The following is a 10,841-nucleotide window of genomic DNA, read 5'->3' as shown; positions in this document are numbered from 1 at the left end:
AAAAAAAAAAAAAAAAAGCAAAATAAGGTGCTTTTTCACACTCACTAAATTGGCCAAAATTGTAAAGCCCGACAATATCAAATGTTGACAAGGATGTGGAACAAATAGACCCTTCATACACTATGGTGGGGGTATAACTGGAACCACTACTGTAGGAACAACCTGGCATGACCTAGTGAAATAGAAGACATGCAGGTGGTCCCCTCCCAGGAGTCCACTTCCAGAACAGATTCCAGCAGGAACTCTCCATCTAAGGACAGGATGTAAGAGGTGTGATTGAAATATATGGTGAATGTTTAAATTTTAAAAAGCATTACAGTAAAAGACACATTGCCATTAATCCCCTTCAAAATGCTCCCCCTTGCTTCAAACACATTTATTCCATCATCTTTGCCACTTCCTGAAGTACTTCTGGAAGTCCTCTTTCATGTTTTTACAAAGTATGATAAAAATAAAAACACAGGGGCTGGGGATTTAGCACAGCGGCAAAGCGCCTGCCTGGCAAGAGCAAGGTCGTGAGTTCAATTCCTGGTACTGGAAGAAAAACAAAAACAAACAAATAAAAACACAGTGAATGCCACTACTGAACATCAGCTAATGGAAACACAGGCTTGTGGAAACGTGGGGTATCCTCATCCACCTTATTCACCAGATCTGGCACCACACAACTTCTGGCTCTTCCTTAAAGTCAAGATGACCATGAAAGGGAAATGTTTTGAATCTATTCAGGACATCAAGGCAACCAGCACAGTACGGTTTAAAGACACCTGTGAAAGAAGACTTCCAGAACTGTGTCAAGAAGCAGCAAGAATGATGGGATAAGTGTTGGAAGCGGGGGGTATGTTGAGGAAGATTAATGACATGATTTCTTTTACTGTAATAAATTTTTAAAAATTTAAACATTAACCATAGTTTTGATCACATCCCATAAGTGATTTGCATGTTCATACAAGATTGTTTATAAAAGATTATTCAAGGCTGGGCATGGTGGCCCATGCCTATAATCCCAGCACTTAGCAAGTAAAGGCAGGAGGATTGCTGCAAATTCAAGGCCAGCTTAGAGTACATAGTGAGTTTAGCCTTAACTACATAGTGAGACTTTGCCTCAAAAAGCCAGAAAAAGGGGGGCCCTGGGATATAGCTCAGTGGTGCAGCACCTGCCTGGCAAGCCCAAGGTTCTGAGTTTGATTCCTGGTATCAAAAAAAAATTATTCAAAAGAGGAAAGAGACAGTCACCCAAATGCCCATCAACAGTAGATTAGATAAACATCATGTACTAAACTCACACAATAGAATTCCATAAGCGGGGCAATACACGAATCAGATCTCCACAATTCAACACAATAAAGCGGAATGAAGGAACCAAATGCAGAAGAACTTGAACAGTATGGTCACGTTTATATGAGCATTTTACTTTATATTGTTTGGGGTTATTCATGTCCTCAATAAAGTATGAATTCATGGGGATGGTAAACACCACATGCAGGAGGCAGATTCCCCGCTCTGGGGTAGAGAATGACTCCGTGTGGGGAAGGACAGGTGTGGGCTTAGGTAGTAATCTTTTATTCTGAATCGGGGTGGTAGGTATATAGGTGCCACGGTGATAGTCCTTCTATCTTCTCACATCTGAAATCCATCAGAATATAACTGCAGTGCCACAGGAGGGTTGTCTGGCTTCATGAGGAATCAAGGTCCCCTAGCTGCTTTACAGAAAGTCTGTGAAAGACTTTCCGCTTACAGAAAGTCTGCGTTACAGAAAGACTTTGTGAAAGTCTGAAATCAGGGCGGGAGTATACCTGGGGTGAGTAAGGACATGACAACTGTTGGCGCTGACAACTGCTCCCATGGGTACATTCATATGTCAGTTTCCCTAAAACAAGGTGTCTTGAGGTCCCCCAAAACATAAGTACTGAGCAAGGAAAGGAAGAGGCAGCTTCACCCTGACGCTTGCTCATCTTTGTGACCAGTGTGTTCCCCTGTGGCTAGAAAGAGATGCAGCCCAGCCCACCTGTGGCTCGAGACTAAGCCTGGGCAGACAGAAGGAACTGGCTCCAGACGTGCGCTTCCCGCACCGTTCTGCACACGTCTCAGTCCACAGAGGATGCTGAGGCTCTTCCACAAGCCCAGGGCCACGTGCCCGTGGGTCCACACAGTGGTATCACTGAGCACGGCACACTTGGAACTTTCGATGCCTTCCTCCAGGTAGCCAACAAGTCACTGGTCAAGGCCTTCTCTCCCCTTGGTGGAGACGGCCACGAGACAATCCTGAGTTCCTGGCCCTTAGGCGGTCACAACCCAAAGGATGCAACCGACTTGCAAGGGGCAATCAGAGGATCTCGCTGCACAATATGACCCGGAATCAAGCACTGATGTAACTGGATTCTGCGTGACTGCAGCGTTGTACATATTTAGAAAATCCTTGTTAAGGAAAGGAGAAAGGATGGAAGGGGAGGAAAGAAAATGTAAGGACAGAGGTAAAACAGGGAGGGGGATGGCACTTGAGGACCGTTAATGTAGGAACAGAGGGCCGTGTGCTCGGCAGAGGCTCCTTAGAGGAAGCGGGATTTATGTGCATCGCATTCATCCTGGCTCCCTCTGCTGCGTCACGGGGGCGGGGGTGGCTAGGACATGCTGCAGTAACAGCCCCCAAACTACAGTGGCTTAACGCAAGTGTCTGCTTCTTAGTCCTGCTGTGTGTTTACCGAGGGGCAGCTTCCTCACTCAGGAACCCAGGATGACGGAGCCCCTGTCACTGAAGGTCAGGACAGGACAAACCGAAACAGTAACTCACGCATTGCCTCGCAAAGGCTTTTCCTGGCAATGACACACAGCTCATCTGTTCAACCCCACCAGCCACAGCAGGTCTCTGCCCAGCCTCAAAGAAGTGAGGCTGGTCCCACCAGGAGCTCCAAGAGAGCTGAGTAGGATGCCAACCGAGTATCTCTCCCATCCTCCACAGTTGGCACTAAGCTCTGGAGGTACTAGGGGTAGAGGCTGCTCCTTTGGGTGCATTTTGAGAGGACACTTTCATGAGCCACCAGTGATACAAACACAGGACCCGCAGTTAATCTGTTTTTTTTTTGTTTTGTTTTTTGTTTTGTTTTGTTTTTTATTAGAGGGAAACGCACAGTTTTAGGTAAAGAAATTGTTAAGATGCCAACAAATGTGTGGCCTCCTCTGTGTCCCAGAGATCGGAGCAAAAGAGTCCCTGCCCTCTAAGAAGAGAGCGACAATTGGGTGGAAGGCGCAGGCCTCAGCATGTGGGGTCGTCCAGGGCCAGGAGAAGGAGCTACCCAGGGACTGCTTGGGCAATTGTGGGTCAGACAGACCTGACGTGCACAGGGACACCAGATTTCCAGCTCTACCTGCACTAGATACAAAGCTCAGCTCCCAGAACAGGGACACAAGAGATAGTGGGTTTCCTTATGTTTACAAAGCAACTTAATTTCTACTTCAAACCCCATCCTCATCTCAGAAGAATGATGGGCAACCTACGGCACCCATTGGACATTCTACCTCCTCTGCTTTATTTCATATGCTCTCAGCTGCTTGTCACTCTAAGGCACATGCCTAGGTTAGTGGACCACCTCTGCCTCTCAAAAAGTCTCTCTTTTAAATAGAAAGAGCCAGGCATGGTGACGCAGGCCTATAATTCCAGCACTCCAGAGGCTGAGGCAGGAGGCTCGCTGCAAGTTTGAGGCCAGCCTGGGCCACATAGTGAGTTCAAGTCTAAACTATATACCAAGACCCTCTCAATAAATAAATAAATAGAAAGAGAGCAGGTTTCAGGCTCAGCTCCTCTGACAGGCAGGAATTTAACTCATTATTTTACTCTCAATATATTTCTGTATAGCTACTTTCTATGTATGGCAAGAGATGCCAGTTTTCCACTTAGGCGATAGGAGGTTTCCTTTTACAAATACATTTAAGTAAAAAATAGTCCAGATAGTTTAAATAGTTAAAGAAAAATATTAAATAAATAGTAATACTGAGAGTACAAGAGAGATGGCAAAAATTGTGAAGTTGGATGGAGAGGACTGAAAAATTATGTCAGGTGGTGGTCTTGACTTTGATCTTGGAGGTCCTACATTTCAATCTGGGCCGCGCTTGTAAACTCGGGTAAGCTGCTGCACACACCTGATTCTCAGATTCACACACCTGATTCCTCATCTGTGAAATGGAGATCATCGCCATCATCACCATCATCATCACCGTCATCGTCACTTATAACCCTCTTTATCCAAACCCTTTGGGACCAGATGCATTTTGGAATTCAGAACTTTTCATATTTTTAGAGTACTGAGGGCTGGGGATATAGCTCAGTGGCACAAGTGCCTGCCTGGCAAGCGCAAGGTCCTGAGTTTGATTCCTGGTAGCAAAAAAAAAAAAAAAGAATACTGAATGCCATATATTATGGGCTGGATCAGGCAGTACTCTGTGACCAAGATCCAGATATTTCTGTAGTAAATGTGTGACTGTCCACATAAAATGGTTTTTTTTTTTTTTTTAAGAGTCTATACATTCACCAGTCATGGCCACATTTTTCAGCCAAAAGAATTTGCCATAATCTAAAAAAAAAAAAAAAACAACTTTTCATATTCTACAGTGTGGGATTCTGGCATCACAGACAAGGAGCCGAGGGCCTTGCACAGCTTCATAGGAAGTGGAGCAAGTGGTGGTGAAGGAGACAGGTGCAAAGCCCCCCGCACGGCTGGCTCAAAGTCAGCGCAGCAAGTTTATGTGGCACTGGGGCAGGGGTCAAGAGGAGCCAGCGCCCCCGAGGACAGGTCTAGAAAGAACAAGGGACACCGTCGAGGGGACGGTGGCATCAGTGATGGGAGGAGGGATTTAAGGTCATCCTGTGACCCTGCTTCTGCTCCTCCTCCCCTTCCTTCTTCTCACTGCCTCTTCCTTCTCCCTCTCCCTTCCGTAGCAGTAAGCAGTGCTGTGACAGTCTGTGGGGAGGAGACGCGGAGCAGTGTGCGGAGTGACACGGGGAAGAGAAGGAGCCCAGAAACGCAGGCCGGTCCCCACAGTGGGCACCCAACTGGGTGTACTAGAGCAGGGGCCAGGCGACAACCTCACACACATGCCTCCTGTTATTCACCCGAGGTGTGGGGGAGCTGGTGGAGTTCACCCACCTGCCCATCAGTCAGCGCTCAGGGCAGCTCCCAGTGGGCACTCATTCCTGGGGACCTGCAGACGGGTGAGCAGGCTCCAGGAGCAGGTTAAAGTCCCCTGGCGATGACATGTAGGCCACAGTGGGGGCAGTCAGAAGATATGCACTGAAATGAGAGGGTTAAGGAGGCAGGGACAGGATACTAATGGGGTCTGTTCGGTTGACCCAACAACCATACCTCTTTTTCCTTGCTGACATATCCTCTATTTTTTGAGAATGTCCACCTGCCCCAAATCATGTTTCAGGGAGGTAGCAATAACACTCCTTCACTTCAGAGCCAAATCCTGACTGATCTAGAGTCTAAGCCAATCACGATGCTCACCATTGCCCTTAGTGATGATTGGTCTAGGAGTGGACATGTGATTTATGTCTAGCCAGTGGGAGATGAGATGAGATCAGCGGAAGTGTTTCTAGGGAAAGCATACTGTGTCTTGCATCTAGATGTGATACTTGGTGCTGATGCAGCCATGTTAGAGCCATGAGAAAAGCAGGCTGAGGGTAAAGAGCACACAGAGGGTAGAAAGCTAACATTACATAGCCACTCATCATACCAAACATGAACTTGCCTACCTCTGCATTTCTTGAGTGATTAGCCATGTGACACATACCAATGTTTTACTCACAATGGACTGAATATATGACAGTGTCCAGTAAGATTATGTTGCCTAACGACATCATAGCTGTCTTGTGTAAGTAAACTCTGTAATGTTCACATAATGATGAAAATGCCTCATTTTCCAGAATGTTTCCCCATGGTTAAACGATGCATGACTACATGAAGAAAATACATTTTTAGCTGGTTTGATTGGGAATTATACGTTACTTACATCGAAGGGTAATTTAGATATTAAAAGGAATATAAATCTGGAAAGTGAGAAAATGCGGGAGAGTCTCAAGTAACAAGACCATAGCTAAGCAGGGAGGGACTCTGAGGAGTATCACAAGGGAGATGACGCTCTTGGCATGCAGGGGACTGGGATGGACTGGGCTGCTAAGGATGGTTTCATAAGGGAGCTCAGACTGGAGGTTCTTTAAAACCTGATTCTGTTTCTGTACTGTCAGTCACAAGCAAACGACCCAGCTCAAGCCCAGGACCCTTACATTCCTCCCTGGGCTCACGGACTGTTCCTCCACCAGGAGGAAAGAAATCCCGGCTGCACAGGTCGGGAAGACTGTGGGTAGACACGCAGCCTCAGCAGCATTCTGGGTTTGTCTGGCCTTTAACGTGTGATTTTGAGAGTTGGAAGCGAGAAGATTCTAACTCAGAATGGCACGCGGGTGTGAAGCTGGCTGCTTTGCCAGCTATTTGCCTGTATTTAAAACACATATGGGTGATATTTTTAAATATCTTTGCTGTGTGATTGAAAAACATTGCAGTTGCTACTTCGTGGACGTGGGTTTTTATGCAAACCCAGGGATGGAATGATGAGTGTATGTTGTACCTACGTGGGCTTTGCTGGAAAGAATGCAAGGACAGAATGGCACAGCCAGCATCAGTGTCGGGCAGGGAACTGGGGCTGAGCCACTCAACATTTAACTTAGGTGTCCAGGGCCACTGGCAAAAGTCGCCTGGTTTTCTCTGAGCTCCAACCTTCCCCACTCACCCTTGTTGCAATTTGTGTGGGGTTTCTCCCAAGCCCCGGGAGTGGGCATGTGACCCAGGCCTGGCCAATCGGATCATTCTAACCTCTTGGCCCCAGGAGTTGATTGAGGCAGAACTCATGCCCAAGGCCAGCCAATGAACCTACACGATGGAACTTTCAGAATTACTGGCTCAGAGGAGCATCTGTCCTGCTAAGTTGCCAGCTCCTATCTGAAACTGTCAGAGATCATTATTGTCACCCTCGGAAAGAGCCTGCTGAGAATAGAGACTGCTGGTGAAAGAGAGCCTGGATCCAGCCATACCGGAAATCTACACCTGAACTCTCCCTGCCTTCCTTTCTTCCTTGCATCCCCCCTACTCTTGTTTATCTCTTTTTTCTTTCAAAATTGTAATAAAATATCTATAACATAAAATGTGTCAGTTTAAACATTTTTAAATGTACAATTCAGTGGCATTAACGACACTCACAGCATTGTGCAGCCATGACCGCTATTTCCAAAACTTTTTCACTATCCATCACAGAAACTGTGCCCATTAAACAATAATTCTGCACTCTGCATTACAACTTTTATAAAAGTACAATAAACACACAGTAAAATTTTACCTCTTACCATGGGGTTCTGTGAGTCCTGACGCATGGAACCAACACTGCAGTCCAAACAGAAAACCGTCCCCCACTTCACATCCTCAAGTGCCTCAAGCTCCTTTTTCATATTAAGATACAGTCTCGCTGAGTCATTAAACTGTATAGACTGCTGGGGATATAGCTCAGCAGCATAAGTGCCTGCCTGGCAAGCGCATGGTCCTGAGTTTGATTCCTGGTTAAAAAAAAAAAAAAAAAAACTGTATAGACTGGGCTCAAACTTGTGATCCTCCTGCCTCAGCCTCCCAGATTGCTGGGATTATAGGCAGGTACCACCATACCTCACTGCTCAATTTGATTTTTAATGTTTCTCCACACCCCTTCTCTCCAAGCCCCTGTCCACCACGGATCCGCTTTGTTTGTCAAGGTCTACCTTGTCCAGAATGCCATATACATGAAGTCACAAGTATACAGGCTATTGAATCGTGCTTTGTCACTCAGCTTCAAGCATCTGAGGCTCACCCCTCGTGTAAGACACAGCAGTAGTGTGTCCCTTTTTACTGCTGAGTAAAAACATCCCACTGCATGGGTGTACCAGTTTACCATTCATCAGTGTGAGTGACATCTGTCTATCCCTATCCTCTGCATTTACTTGAGACTATAAATTCCTTTATCTTTTCTTAGGTTGAGTTAGATTTTTGACACTTACAGCCAAAATCACTTTGACTAACCTCAGAGAAAGCCACCTCCCTCTCTGAGATCAACTCATCCACAGCATAAGAGTGTGTTTGTTCCTCAAGACGGCTCTGAGTGTAACAGGCAGCTGGACTTCCCATTGGTTTAAAGGAAAGGACAATTAATACTTACATAAGGAGGGCTGGGGGGCCCTCAAGTGGAGAGGATCTCACGCGGGCTGCTTTAGTGGCACAATCCCATCATCCCTGTGCAGGTGGGTGCCATCTTTTTACTCTACCACCCTCAGGGCTTTCCTCAGCGCAGAGCAAGATGGCGGCCGCGGGTCCAACGGCTCATGTGTTGCAGTGCTCAGAGGTGGGGCCTTTGGGTGGTGACTGGACCAACAGAACACTGACTTCATAAATGGAGTAAGCTTTTCAAGGATTCAGAGTTTGGTGGTCTCCGAGGAAGACTTTGTTATTAAACTACCCTCTCCCTCTCCTCTTCCTGGCCTCACCACCTCAGCAGCTCCACTCCACCACTCGCTTTACTGGGGACAAACACGGCAAGGGGCCACGGACCGAAACTTTGGGAACCATGCCCCAAATAAATTTGTCCACCTTTAAGTTAGTTTTCTCAGGTACCTTGTGACACCACTGAAAGTTAACAGAAAATTGGCCCCAAGAACGTGTGGGGGGGGGGGTCCGACCAATCTAGAAGCTGTCTCCTAAAGTCCCGCCCACTAGAACTCTCTTTAAGCCTCATTGGCCGGCATTGGTCACATGTCTGATCCTTACTTCCGGTGGGCTCTCCTAGCACTGAAGCAAATGGTTTAGTGGGGAGACCGGGGGAGACCGCTGAGAACTTGAGCGACAGAAGAGAAGGAAGGAAACGGAGGCAGGAAAGCCAGCCATAGTGTCTGCTGCAGATCACAGTATCTCTAAGGCTGCCCCGCCCCAGAAGCAGTAAAAGTGAGTTAATGAAGTGCTAATTCTCTTAAATTTTGCAAGACAGAGGAACCCGTCATCCCAAACCTGGGAGGACCAAGTGACATCTGTGCAAAACTTAGGATAGTTTCAGACAGTGTATTTGAACCAGTCACATGGTTCTAGTTTCATCTTTCAGGAGCATAACTCCAGTAAGGCTTAAGCTAAAAATAATTTTAGATGGTTTAATGGTGTGAATGGCTGCCTCTGAAGTTGTATTCCTCCTTCTTTGGGCTCTGATTTGCTCCTTTTTTTGCTTCATTCTCATATAGCCCTCTCCTCACAGGGGCTGGGTGCTACAGCCCCAGACTTAGAGGATTCCCCCACCCAGTTTAAGGCCCTCAGAGAAAAAAAAAGGCTTACTGAAAGTTTCATCCGAACTGGAGATACTTATTGGTCTTTTCTTATTGGTCCACATCAGATCACATGCTTGTGCCTGAACCAATCATCATGACTGCTAGACCAGATCCAGGTCACATGCCCAGTTCTACACTGGGGCAGGGTGGTGATGAGGGCTAAAGCCACAGGACACAAACTGGTCGAAGAAAGTCAAGGAAGGCCAAAGCAGCACTTGTCTGCTGTAGTCTTATTTTTACTGATAGAGTAAAACCCACCCCCGCCACCCACAACAGCCAAGTGGATAGGTGGGCCTGGGCTTCTCTACCAGCCTTGTCTAAACACGCTTTCTCTCCCCAGCCTCCTCATCCAAGGATTCTCATGCCTTTTTCTGAACTGGAGGTTACTTTGCAGTTGAAACGTGACATTTTAGGGCATTGCTATGAACTGAATGTGTCCCTCCCAAATGTATATGTTCAAGCCCTAACTCCCAGAGTGATGGTACTGGGACATGGGGCCTTTGCAAGATTATAGTTTAGATGAGGTCATGAGGGTAGGACTGTCATGATGGGATTAATGCCCTTATAAGAAGACATACCCAAGAGATCCCTCCCACCATGTGACAATATCTTGGGAAGGCAGCCATCTGAAAACCAGGAAGAGGGCATCACCTGAGCCGAACCATGCTGGCAGCCTGACTTCTAGGCCCCGGACTGGTAAGAAAATTGTTTCCTGTTGGCTAAGGCATCCTGTCAGTGGCAGTTTACTATGGTGGCTTGAGCTGGCTAATACAGGAATCCATTTACACTTTTTAGAGCAACAAGCATCTATTGGGCACCTGTTTTGTGCCATTCACTATGCAGGGCACACAGGTTCACAGCTGGGGCTCAGCCCATTAGGAGTTAGAGCCTAGAAGCAGTACTAAAATATTTTTTGTTTGTTTGTTTGTTTTTTTCCAGTACCGGGAACTGAACTCATGACCTTGTGCTTTCCAGGCAGGCGCTGTGCCACTGAGCTAAATCCCCAGCCCCAGTACTAAAATATTAATAGTGAATCCCTTCTAATTTTTCCGTTCTTTGAGATCATTTTTTATGGAAGAAAAAAAATGCCAACTCATCCAATAACCTCCTTGCACTTTTCTTCCTCTCTGCATCTGTCTCCAGAGATGGTACAGCACATAGAACACAGAACTCTGACTTCATCTTTCCCTACTTATTTCCATGCAAGGAGAGAGAGAAAAATGACATCTATATAAAGAGAGATGGCAGATGCTCCCAAGTGCCCTACGTTGAAGGCTTTCCGTGTATAACCTCATTTAATCTTTGAGCCAGCCCATGAGGCAGCTATTGCTATCCCAGTTTCCAAATGAGGCAGCCAAGGCACAGAGAGGCCAAGTGATTCGCTTGAGGTCACACAGCTGGGAAGTAGGACAGAAATTTGAATCTGAGTCTCTCTGGCTTTGAAGGCCAAACACTTGGC

The 10,841-nt window shown here is 46.6% G+C and overlaps 1 protein-coding gene across 1 annotated transcript in view; it reads right to left on the bottom strand.

Annotated features, from left to right (window-relative positions):
• Positions 1 to 8,751, bottom strand: part of Cux2 (cut-like homeobox 2) — a gene marked incomplete in the record, with an annotated part of 262,326 nt that extends 253,575 nt beyond the window's left edge. Inside the window, 2 exon segments of the mRNA XM_013503646.1 lie at positions 5,142 to 5,285; positions 8,233 to 8,751.
• Between the last annotated feature and the right edge of the window lie 2,090 nt (positions 8,752 to 10,841).

The sequence above is a fragment of the Chinchilla lanigera genome, unplaced genomic scaffold (assembly GCF_000276665.1).
Source record: "Chinchilla lanigera isolate Chin_1 unplaced genomic scaffold, ChiLan1.0 scaffold00081, whole genome shotgun sequence".
Lineage (NCBI taxonomy): Eukaryota > Metazoa > Chordata > Mammalia > Rodentia > Chinchillidae > Chinchilla > Chinchilla lanigera.
Note: the sequence above shows the minus strand (reverse complement) of the source record. Positions and strands in the feature narration are given on the sequence as shown.